Raw genomic sequence first — 13,203 nt, 5'->3', positions numbered from 1 at the left:
GGCGAGGCGTCCCATTACAGAGGAAGGAGCTCCCTATATAAGCCTGCCAAAGCTGGCTGCTCCAGCCACAGCCTGCCTACTGTCACGCGTCTCTCCCGCGCGCAGACACACACCCTAGCCTCTGGTGGGCACAGACAGTGGCTGGGGAGACGTTAGGGACTGCGCGCTTGGAAACTCGCTGAGGCTTAGCCCAGGTACTTCTTCACCAAGCTGGTGCACCCAGAGACTTTGATTTGCCCGACCTGGAAAAGGTGAGTCTGTTGATCCCATTACCCAGGGTCTTTCTGGTGTGCTCCTGGCATTCCCTGGTTCCCAGTAAGATGTGGGTTTGTAACTATAAAACTTCTGTTTTATTTCCAAGCTGGCCCGGTAAAAGAGTGTTTCTCTGGGTGTGATCAGTTGCGCCCTGATTATTCCGGGCTTGCCCTCCTGCAGTCTTGTACTTGGTATGGATCTGTCAATAGTAACCACTCAGAGGAACTTTTGGTAAAGTTTTTGTCTCTGCCTTTCTTTGGAGGGAAAGTCTTACTTTTTCTCTTAACCTTTTACCTAGTTGATTCTCACCTGTGAATTTTCCCCTCTTTTGAGCGTTAAAGAAGTAGCTTTTTAAAGCGGTATTCGCTCACATCTGTGGCGTGGAATGAGTACTGTAGTATGGAGAACACAACCGCGCATCTACACAGTCTCAGCACTTGACAGTGTTCGTTCCCCTCTCGCCTCATTTGATCCTCAGTGTCCACTCTAGGGATAGATAAGAACTGGGTACCAGAGCGAGGAGATGAGTTCTGGGCAAGGATGAACAGCCCACAGGCTGTAAGATGAGACTGGTGGGCACGTCTGTGGGTTCTTGAAGCAGGGTGCCATCCTCCTGATTCACAGACCTCAGGTGGGGCATGTTAGGAAGGTTTAGAGGCATCCGAATCCCATATTACTCCCAAATCAGGCTTCCTCCTGACACTTTATCCCAGAACCCCAGTAACATCTTCCCTAAATATGGGAAACCACCTTCCCTGGTGAACTTTGGAAAGAGTACAGATATTCCTCTATGCCATCTTTGTTACAGGGGGATTAAGAAGTTGGGGTTTGACCCAAGAAGTGACTTGGGCATTCCCACTAGTGCCACCGCAACATAAATGTGCCAGGAAAATATATAACCTCTGTGGACCTTAGTTTCCACTTCTCTAAAGTGGGGACAGCAGCTCCCCTTAGAATGAGGAGCGAATGAAGAACAAAAAGATCAAATTAGCAACTGGGCAGTCTCTGTCATGGCCCAAAGCTGCCATCACCCTGGAAGTGAAAAGCAGCCGCCACTTAACCCAGTTTCACAGTGTGTCTGCTTACCCTCCCCCAAAGCCTCTGTCTTCTTATCTAGCACGATCTGGATCTGAGAGAGCCTGCTAGCCTAGCATGTATTTTACAAGCAAGGGGTTGTGTTGGCACCATTAGGAGAAAAGGCGGCAGCCTCGGGCTTGATGTGAAAGTAGAGTTCTGACTCCAGAATGTCTTCAGGCACTTGCAGGCTCAAGTGCTTGGTTATGGAGTGCTGTGTGGCTGGTGGTTCCTTAGAATCAGATTCTTTGCCTCCGAGGGTGAGCCGGACTGGGAGCTCTCTTTAAGCGTGAATACCTCTTTTTCATGTGTTTTTGTGGAATCTTTTTTTTCTTTGTTTTATAGAGCTTTCCCTATATGCACCTTAGAAATGAAAGCTGCTCCCTGCCCCACTGCCTTGTCCTGAGATCCAACAAAGCTCACCCCGGTTGGCAAAGAGGTGTGTTCCATCTAAATAAGCTGGTAGAAAATACTCCTGTCCTGTGAACCAAGCCTTTCGCAGGGCATGGGGGGCAGTGTGCCTTGGCTTTGTACATTCCAAGAATGTGACCATGAATATCCTCTGGGTTACCCAAATGGTGCGAGCAAGAGAGAGAGATGAAAAGGGTGAAGCCAAGCTCAGCAATCCCCCACTCCCTCCTTTGTTCGAAACGCCTAACTTCATGCTCTTGACCTCTCTTTACCCTGTCTCAAGAGGTGACAAGGGTTCCATCTAACAGCTTTGTCACTCATACAAAGATGGTGAGGAGTTACCTCTCCTGGGGCTCTGTGGCACCTGGTACAGATATGGCGGGCTCTTGACACACACACTGTTAGGATTCGATAGACAGAGGCGTTTCTGTTTACCTTGTTCTAGACCACAGATATTTTCAAGATTAATGTTCTAAACAAGTGTTTATCAAGTTATCAATAGAAGTATTTATTAATAAATTATGAAGCAAAAATTAATGAGTTTCTAACAGAGAAGCATGAGGCTGTATGGGCTAATGTGGGGTTAAGGGGTCCAAACGTATTATTCACCCACTGAAACATTTTCACCGGAGTGCAAACAACAGGACACACAGCTCCAGGTCTCACAGCTAGACAGTGCCTATTCAGATCAAAGTTCTGAACTCCAGTGGCTAGGAGAGTCAGAATAGTTCCCCAAATGAAACAGGAGACAGGAATTTTAGAGGCTTAAAAATGTGGGTTGTTTCAGTCAATGTCAGTAACCACTATAGCCAGCATAGAAGTAAGCAGTGTGTGAGCTATGAGCTCTTGATGCTTCTTTGGGCACATGGTACCAAATGGCCACAGCATGTCTCAAGAGCATAGGTGTACTTATAAGACAAAGAGACTCACAGAGCAGAGAGCTGGAGTCTTGGAACTCAAGTGATGGGGCCAGAAACTAAGCTCATATCTTTCTTTGGAGACTGTGCTTCTTTTCAATGTGTCAGCTTCTTGTATAGCCCTCAGAAGGAAAGCACTTCCTTTCTGACAAAATATGCCCCACCAGGCAGACTGTGGCCACCCATAAATACAGCAATAGCCTGATCATATAACCAGAATAGAATTTGGAAAGAAAACTCAGGCTGACAGAATGAAAAACATACCCCCTGAATCCTATCCATTCTCATGTTCACAGTGAACTAAAAAATACCTCTCATCTCTCTTCCCACAGTTCCATGAACTTACAAACCAGCTTGCACAAAGGCTCCTCCATACTGAGGCTATTTGGGTTTGAAAAGGGACAAATATTTAGTTGGCACTCAGCATATAGTTCCTCTATGGCAGTCAAACACTGGCATAAAATAGCTAATAGTCAGAGCGGGCAACATGAGAGTGATGGGGAAGACTATCTACTTAATTTTCTACTACTGCAAATTATGAATTCACAGCTCCATTTAATAGAAGGAGAAACTGAGGTTCAAGGAAACAGAGTAGCTCAGCCCAGGTCTTCCCACAAAAGAGCCAGAACTGGCTGCAAACCCAAACTTTCTAAGTAAAACCCCACTGTTTTGTCTCTTGTGCCACGCTGCCTCCTGACGTCAGGCTTGGCTAACCGAGTGCAGAAACCTGCACGGTGTCCTTTGGGGAACGTCCAGGAGAGCACACAAGACTCCAGCTGGCATCGGTGCCTCTTAATTTCACAGAGGAGCCCTGTGGCTATCGTTTTTCATGGTGCACAGGAAAGGTTAGCTGTTGATAGTGCAACCCAACGCTTAGAAACGGAAATATTCCAATTTCAGCTGAGAGACAGGGTGAGGGAAATAGAAAGGAGAGAGATAGAGGCAGAGAGAGTGAGAGAGGGGGAGAGAGAGAGAGACAGAGAGACAGACAGACACAGACACAGAGATAAACAGAGACGCACAGAGAGAAACAGAGACACACACAGAGAGACAGAAACACACAGAGACACAGAGAGACAGAGACAGACAGAGAAAGATAGCAAGAGAGAGAGAAAGAGAAAAAGACAGAGAACAGAAAGATAAAAAATCCATACAGACACACAAACGTACACACTCAGGAGAGGGGAGGGGTGTGTAGCAAGATTGCAGTTATGTCCTTCCTACTGATTTTTATGACATCAGCACACACTTCCCATGGCTGTGCAGGTCAGAGCTACAAAAGGGAGAACAGAGCCACACATGCATCTTCTAAGATGTAGGGCTAAATGTGTGGTTTTAAGGGGGTTGCTGAGGGGATTAAAAATGGGGTTATCCTGGGTCTCTAAAGGTAGTCAGGGAACTGTTATAGACTCCAAGCTACAGATTCTGCCAAAGCCTCAAAGAGGAAGATTATGATTCAAACACCTCTCATTGTGTGAAGATAGCTGGGAATCCCCTTGAATCCCATCCCAGACCAGTCTAAGCACCTTCAACATGTGGGAAACATTAGATGAAGGCCCCTTTCCAAGAAGGAAAACCCCTCAATGTATAGTGAGACTGGCCTCCTAAAAATTCCAATCCTTTCCAACACAAGACACTGATGACTTTGCCTTCTATGAAATCTGCACACACCCTATGACTTCTTGTAGAGGAGAGACCACTGCCTCGTTACCTGATTTCAACCCTGGTGCTCAGACTTTTGTCCAATTATACCCTTAAATCTAATCGTCTTTGTTCTTTTTTCCTTTTCTGCCATATATACTTACTACAACAGTGGTTCTCAACCTTCCTAATGCTGTGATCCTTTAATACAGTTTCACAGGTTGTGGTGACTCTCCCTGCCCCCAAATAAAATTATTTTTGTGGTTACTTCATAACTGTAATTCCCTACAGTTATGAATTGCAATGGAAATATCTGTTTTCTGATGGTCTTAGGCAACTTCTCTGAAAGAGTCCTTCAACTCGCAAAGAGGTTACAACCCACATGTTAAAAAAACACTCTCCTAGAGGTAAGAGCCACCTGAAGTTCAGTGCTCTCATTGCCATTCTTGATTCTCCACCATGGAACAAAAGCAAAATGCCCACACTCAAAGTAGGTTGTGAATGGAAAATCCTTTCCATGTGTCCTTTCACTCTATTTGTGAGTGGAAATTTTTAAAAGATCATTTCATTCCAAGTCATCTCAGATGTTTGAAATTTCCTGAAGTTCACAGGTCCTGAAATGTGGGCACTTTAACTCAAATAGCTTTGGCTGGTCCTTTAACCTTCCTCTAACAGAATGCCAAGAGACAAAGGTGTTTCATAAGCCCTGAAAGCAGATAGCTTGCTTCAGAATCAGCCAAAGGTCACCTCTTACCCTAAAAGAGGGAAGGTGGCGTCTGCTAACATCTCTAAGGATGCCGTCCAAACTATTCTGGATGCAGGCGGATGAAGGATAACTGTGAAAGTGATTGCATTTGTTACTTTGTTCATTGTCAAGGCTTTCATTTGGGTTACAGTTTGCAGGGACACAGTCTGTCCTGGCGGAGAAGGCATAGTGGCAGGAGCTGGGGGTGGCTGGTCATAACTGCATCCATGTTCAGGAAGTAGAGTGATGAGAGCTGGTACTCAGTCGGCTTTCTCCTTTGTATGGAGTCCAGAATCCCCATGCATAGAATGATGCCACCCACACTTAGGGTGAGGCTTCTCATGTCAATTAGTGCAGTGTAGAAAATGACTCACAGACATGCCCAGAGGTTTGTTTCTAGACCTGTTTTCAAACCTTATCAAGCCAATGATCAACATTAACTAGCGCACTAAATGTTGTCACCTACTCTATCAATACTGTGCCATTTTACCATTGCTTATTATTTCCAATATCATTGCCATTCTAATGGCGGGGACCTGGGGTGAATTAATGTAAATAGCTTATTGAATATCATGCAGATGGATGATAGGGGAAACATTAACACAAACCTAGGCCCAAGTCCCTAGAAGGTGGTAATGGCCATCAGGTTACGCGGGCTAGGCACCATGCTTTTGCTCATCCCATATTGGGGAATTCATTATCCCCAGAGTCTGCATGTCTTCTGCAGGCATCAGACCCTCAAAATGTAATGTCTGTGAAGTTCTCTGCTGTTCCCAATACAACAGGGTTTGACTTCTAAAGGTGTGCTATGCAGCTCTTCCATGTTTCATGACTTATCAAGTTTGCCATGTGCAGGACAGATCTTCCCAACATGGATACTCATGAGTTGGTACATTGATGAAATACTCCTAGGCACATCACCTTGATGTACTTCCAGAATGTATATATAAAGGCTTTGTAGGAAGGTAAACTGAGGCCTTTGTTACTTTCCTAAAGTAGAGAGTAAAAGCGTTCAGAGCTCCTTCGCAGGATCAACACCGCAAAGTTTGTTTCCCTCACTATGCCACAGGAGTCTAAAGAATTGATCCAAGTTTCTAGATAAAAAGGAAAAAAAACAGCTTAGAGATGACAGGCTATTTGCTAGATAAATATTTATATTTTAAAGATTTATTTTGTTTTAAATTATGTATATGGATGTGTGTCTCTATTGGGGTAGGTACACAGAAGGACAGTTTCTCTGGGAGGTCAGAGGAGAGTGTCAGATCTCTGGAGTTGGAGTTACAGGCAGTTGTGTGCATTCCTACTTAGATGCTCAGAACTGAACTCATCCCCTCTGAAAGGGCAGCGTAAGCCATCTCCACAGCCTCCTATTTACATTTTGAAAAGGGTAGTCGGGTAAAACAGGCAATGCTTGGATTGATGAGTGAATTATTGATGAGGGGCTTTAGACAAGTGTGTGGATCCTGTGCATTGGAAGAGTCAAATTTTATTGCCCAGTAGGTGTAGAAGACAGTTAAGAGAACAGTTGCTGAGTTAAAAAGTAGAAGAGATGGAAGGCTGCTGGGAAAAACATTCGCTTTATTCAAAATATTAAGGCTATAGATATGAGGTCTGGAAATACTGGATAAAAGTACATACAACAGACCACCACTGCAGATCACCTGGAGAAATTACAGACTGATGCTAGAAGACAGCCCAGAACTCCGTTAGACCATCTGCCAGCCAGAGCCCCTTGCAAATACCAAGTGTAAACACCAGTATGTGAAATGGTAATATCTTAAAAACTAAAAATGTATACATCTAATAATAAAGCCACCTACGAATGTGGAAGTCTGGTGGAGGTAACCACAGAAGGAGCTTTGTCACAGCCCAGAGTCTGCTTGCTGGGGAAAACAGGAAGCTAGACAGCTCCCTCCCATAGTGCGCAGTGGCATCAGGAATAGCCTGTGTCATTGACAATCATACAGAAGTAGCTGGAAGCAGGGGTGTTACAGGAGAGCTTCTGACAGGCAGGTTGCTTTCACTAGAACTCTGAATGTCAAATATGAAGAGGCTGATTGATGGGTACCCTCAAAGCCAGGAGCTTACAGATCAGATTCAAAGAGGTAATTCAGGAGATGCCCTGGAGAGAAGGGTAAGGCAAAAATCACATTCAACTTCATTTCAACTAAAGCCCCTCTCCATTTATGTTTTGTGCATAGAACTTCCACATGAGACAGAATTTGCTGAAAGGCTTCTCTGGCACAAAAATGAGAAGAAAGTAGGAGGAAGAGGAGGATGAGGATGAAAATATTTGTACGAATCACTGGCCAACTTTAACATCTTCATTTTAAAGATCAGTGAGACTGAGACATGAGGAAGAGATGTTTTCCTAAGATGTTATGCCAGCTGGCAGTGGGTCAGGGCAGTGTCTTGGGTATCCTGACTCCGCTTTTAGAATCCAGGGACAACATAAAAATCTGCAGTTAATATATCCTCTTACAAAAGAAAAGCTGTCTTATTCTCAAATGAGTATAGCACATATGGATTGAGCTAATAATTCTATTAGCTACTTACCCAGCACAAAGCATACTTGTCATTTAAAACATCACAGGTAGTGTCTTATGGCTTCTATAGGTCTAGAATCAAAGCATAGCTGATCTGAGTTAGGCTGAAATTTCTACGATCAGTTGTCATTGACCTGGGTTTGGGTCATATTTGAAGGCTTGACTGGGGATCAGCCCCCTTCCAGGCTGTACCTGTTGACTGGTCTCGATTTCTCTGGAGCTTCTAGACTGAGGCTTTCAGTTCCATGTTGCCTTAATAACTTCCCACATGGGACATTTCAACAAAGCCATTTACCTTATCCAAGCCAATCACACACACACACAGAGAGAGAGAGAGAAAGAGAGAGAGAAAGAGAGAGAGAGAGAGAGAGAGAGAGAGAGAGAGAGAGAGAGAACCATTCTATGAATGGAGTTTGCTTGACAATAATCACCCAAAGTAGGTTTTGGGTTTTATAACTCTTCTAACTTTCTACTATTTTTTTTAACTTTCTAATTTTTTTTTTTCATTTTTGCAGCACTGGCCTTTATGCATGGCCAGCAAGCACTCTGCCAGTTTAGCTACACCTATATTCTGAGATCAGGTCCTAAGTAATTGATGTTAATCTTGAACTTTCTCTGTAGCCAAGAATGACCTTGAAATTTCTCTAGCCTCCTGCTTCCTAGTGTTGGGATAACTTGCGTACAACACCACACCTGGTTTCAAAAGTAATCCATTGACCTAATTTAATCATAATGAAATCTTGAGGCTATTGAGAGTTAGTATCAATACAGTCAATTGTGAGTCAGCTTGCTACAGTTAATAATTCAGTGTCGCCATTCCCTGGCATCGTATTATAGATTACAAATTCACTCATCTCACCTGCACTCATATCAATAGGTAACAAGTAACTGTGGCCACCACTAAGGTGATCTATGTTTTAATTCTTCCACCCATTTGTATGGTAGTTATCATAGCTCATTTGAGTGGTCCTGCTTTCTTTCAACTATCACCCCAAAGCAGCATTTTATAAGACAGTAATTCCAAAATGTATTAGCCAAGGTTCTCAAAGAGCAACAGAGCTGATCAAATATCAGAAAGAGATGTACTGTATTGGCTCACAGAATGTGGTCTGAGTAGTCTAACAATGGCTGTCTCACACTAGAGAGACTGAGAATCTAGTAAACATTGAGTTTATAAGACTGAATATCTCAGCAGTTCCCATTGGGTACTGATGGCCTGGAGGATTCTTGAAGAACTGCTGGCCTCCTGGCTGTGTTGGAATCCCTATGAAATAGCTTTATTATTGGTAAAGGAATGCTTCAGCAGCAGAGTAGATGAACATGCCAGGAAGATAACTGTGGTATGCGTTTGGGGTCTAGCTGTGGTTCCGTGATGCTGAATACCAGGCTACAGCATGGAGCAGAGTATGGAATGGCTAGGCTTCTTCAGGATCCCAGGCTGGCTGAGAATGAGTGTGTGTGTGTGTGTGTGTGTGTGTGTGTGTGTGTGTGTGTGTGGAGTGGAGAGGTCTTAATGTTACAGTTCTTTTAGACAAAGGCCTTAAATGAAATAGCTCTCTGAGAGGACCTTAGCTTATGCACATACCTTTATTTGGACTCGGTTTGTATGCATATACTTTATTCAGGGTGAACCAGGGCTATATATGGGCCTTGGAGAGTGGGAAGGAGTTTTCAGGGTAAAGAAAATCATTGGCTAGAATTTAAAGTTCTGTGAATGCCTCATTTGTGTGGAGAGGCGTTCCAGGAATCCCAGGTACTCATGAGGAGGGTTCTTACAGGGGTGGGGAGTAGAAGTTGAACTTATAGGTCTGCCAAGGATGACTCACCTTTTCCAAGGTAAAAGGTGTTAGAGGTTGGACTCCCCGAACAAAGTCAGAGAAGGGAAAGCCCTGCTGGTAAGGGTAGTCCTCCATTTTCTGCTGAGTTCTGATGATTTGACCAGTCTTGGTAGATGTTAACCTTAATTAGCAAGGTTTCCCCACAGACAAGCAGGCAAAAAAACAAGTTTCCTTGTTTCATGATCTTTCATGTGAGCTACCACCAGAAGGTGCTATCCAGATTTAAGGTGGGTCATCTTGCTTCAAATAATCTGAAATAATGAAGAAAATCCCTCATAGGAGTGCCCAGTAGCTTAGATTCCAGATTCAGTCAAATTGACAAGCAAGATTTGCCATCGCACAAAATATATTTTACTGAAAGGTAAAGTAAACAAGGTGAAAATACCTGCTTTTCTTATCACCAATATAGGCCTCCCAGCATATAAATTAAGACTAAACATTGGAATTTCATTTTCTTTCTTTCTTCTATACCATATACAGTATGGTGTGTCTTCTACTACTGTTATGGTATCTTAGGATATCCATTGCTATGAAGAGACTCCATGACCAAGGCAACTCTAATAAAGGACAATTAATTGAGTCTGACTTACAGGTTCAGGGGTTCAGTCCATTATCATCAAGGCAGAATCATGGCAGTGTCCAGGCAGGCATGACACACACTGGAGAAGGAGCTGAGAGTCCTACATCTTGTTCCAAAGGTAACCATGGGAAGACTGGTTAACCTCACCCTTTACAGTGATACATTTCCTCCAACAAGGCCACAACTACTCCAACAAGACCACATTTAGTGCCACTCCCTGGGCCAAACATATTCAAACCACCACATTTGGTTTGAATATAAAATGTTGCTCAAGTTTGTTTCCTCAGTGCTTAATTCTCAGCTGGAAGTGTTGTTCTGGAGACTATAGATTCTATAGTCTAATAAAGAATTTTCAAGAGCAAGGTCTGGGTGGCAGAAGTGATATGCCTTCGAATGTTATATCTAGCCCTGTTCCCTGTCTTTATCTCTGGCTTTGTGTTTCCTGGCTTGCAATATATGAGCAGTTTCTGCCACATGCTTCAGTCACCACATCTTCGACATTAGTCAGGGCTCTCTTGAGAAACAGAACTAATAGGATGAATATATATATTAAGGGAGATTTATTAGGTTGGCTTACCATATTAGGATATGGTCTGTAGTATAACACTGATGATTATCATAATGGTTAGCCAGAGAACTGGTGGCTACTCAGTCTACAAAGCTGGATGCCCCAGAAGATCCAATGTGGTGTTTAAGGTCTGGAAGAATCCTGAAGAGCCCCTAATCTTTAGTCTATATCGGGAAGCTAAAGAACCTGGGTACTCACATCCGTGAAAGATGGCAGCAACAGAGGTAATAGTGGCAACAGAGTAGATGCACTCACCAATGGCAGGATAATGCAAACAGACAGAAAGGAAATAGCTTTTCCCTTGGATCTTTGCACATACTGTCATCACAGGAAGTCCCCACACACTCGGAGGGAGATTACTCCCCTTCAGTTCATTTTCCTAGTAAATAGCCTTACATACCTGCCTCTGAGTTGATTCCATATTCATTCAAGTTGACAACCAAGAGTAATCACAACTCCATCCCTTGTTAAATGGATACCCAATCACATCTCCTTAGGTTATGCTTACATTCCAAGAAGGTACTGCCAAGCATATTATAACTATCTGTAAATGTGCTAGACCACCCTGCCCACAACTGCCCAGAATAGGTGGCAAAGTTTTATGAGGAAATCTTAGTCTTTTACTGTCTACAGCTTTAAAATATTCTCTGCCATGATGGACTGCCACTCTCTGAAACAGTGAGCCAAAATTAAACTTTTCCTCTCTTAAATTGTCTCCTTTAGGAGATTTTGATCTAATTAACCTGAATCAAACTAAACAAGGTAAGGAATACAAATCAAGCACTTCACTGCTTCTCCATGCCCTCTATTAGCAACCTCCATATTCAATCTCAGCATCGTATAAATGAGCCAATGCAATAGATTCCTACCAGAGCCCCATCACACCAGTTTTCTCCTTTGATTGTGTCACACTTTAGAATTATAAAGGCCAGAATGTCTATGCCCAAATATTTCCAAGTAAACTTCTACGAAGAAAATTGGCATCACCTAATTGACATTCAGGGTTTCCTATCATCCAGATCCCTGGCCTCCAAGCAGACTCTGAGCCTCAACTAGCACCATGCTTTCCACACACAGCTTTTATACTTATTTTTTTCTGGCAAACATCATTCCCTCTTATATAGAATGGCATTCTCTGTTTTACATCTAAATGATCTTCTTTCTTCAGTTGTCAGTTCTGATGCCACCTCCTTCAACTACAATAGATGCTCCCCTACTGTGCCCTTTTGCAGCATCCCTTATATTAAACTATAATTGTTATATAATAAACCAACCCTTCCAACAAAACAGTTCTCAAGAGGATATTTGTACCTGGTTCATCTGAAAATCAGCATGACTCAAAATTAATCTTAAATACCTGATAAAAGTCCTTATTTCCAAGACTCAAAAATCCATTTCCCATAAGTCTTGCTTAGAAAAGCTAGAGTTAAAAGTCATTTATATGTTTCATCCTTGGGTCTCACAACTATGCAGGGTGATAGCACACATTCTGACAGCAGGAAACCATGCCAGCATTAGACAGGAAACCATGTCAGGATGCAGACTTCAAGGATTCTCTTTGCTTTCAAAGACAGTCCTAAAAATAACTGCCATCATTACTTGGGATTTGGGAAAGGCCAGTACCAAGGACAGAGGACATCTGTCAGGGGATTTGAGAATGAATCAGAGATGGCTGTTGTAACAGGATTGATGAGTCACCAACTAGTAGGAGGAATGAATGGTCTCAGGGAAGAGAAGAAGACAAGGATCTCTTTGTCTTTGGATATGGGGCAAATCACAACCCATAGAAAAAAATGAATCATGATTAAGAGTGTGGCTTTAGTATCTGAGTGGTCTGGGTCCAAAATGTTTTTGTTTGCTGTGCAAGCTTGACAAAATATCTACTCTAACTTTAACTTTCTAAATATATATAAAAGAAACAATACAGCAATACCTATTTTAGAAGATCATGGTGGTTATTAAATAGTATTGTGTATTACATTGCTTCAAAAAAACCTAGCATGTCACACAGATGGCTATGGTCATTCATGCTGACACTGTTTTTGAGGCAGCTCTTGGTATTAAGACCCCCCACTTGGTAAGGAGCTCTCAAAATGTGTCCTATGTAACAGATCCTTACGGAGAATCACTTAAAGAGGGCTGTGGCTTGAAAGTCTGGAGACATCTTGGAAATTCAGGGTTCATAAGGTCTTTTCATCTACAGTTCCAAAGGCTGACAACACAGTAGTAGAGACAATAAGGTGCTATTCTATAATTCATTATAGAGCTATCTTATTCTATGTGGGATTCTATGGCAAAACTTTGTGTGCTGAGTAGTACAGAAAGAACAAAAATCTACTTGCCTAGAGAAATTGATCTTAGGAATAAAGCACCAGTAGATTCCATGTCTTGGAAGTGCCCACATCCTGGTTCATAGATTAAGATCTGTGCCTACACAGGTTGGAAGAGACAAGGAGGTTCCATGGAGCATCAGTTTGAAAGACTTTGATCCCATTATAGAGAGCCCTATCCACATGACCAGTTACTTCCCAGCAACAGTAATAGTATCATACTGTTAAATTTCAGTATATGAGTGTTACAAGTATCCACAAATATCCAGATCATGCCATAAGGGAAGAGAGGCAAAAA

At 42.8% G+C, this 13,203-nt stretch overlaps 1 protein-coding gene across 4 annotated transcripts in view; it reads left to right on the top strand.

The window, feature by feature from the left end:
• Tnc (tenascin C) overlaps positions 1-13,203 on the top strand; it is an 87,229-nt gene continuing 74,026 nt past the window's right edge. For 3 of the 4 annotated variants that reach the window (XM_031377654.1, XM_031377653.1, XM_031377651.1), the window contains exon 1: positions 18-251. The gene's annotated coding sequence lies outside the window, so the exon portion shown is untranslated. Of the gene's footprint in view, positions 252-13,203 lie in introns of all 4 variants that reach the window. The other variant, XM_031377652.1, reaches the window with a different exon arrangement.

Source organism: Mastomys coucha, unplaced genomic scaffold (genome assembly GCF_008632895.1).
Source record: "Mastomys coucha isolate ucsf_1 unplaced genomic scaffold, UCSF_Mcou_1 pScaffold18, whole genome shotgun sequence".
NCBI classification, from domain to species: domain Eukaryota; kingdom Metazoa; phylum Chordata; class Mammalia; order Rodentia; family Muridae; genus Mastomys; species Mastomys coucha.
Note: the sequence above shows the minus strand (reverse complement) of the source record. Positions and strands in the feature narration are given on the sequence as shown.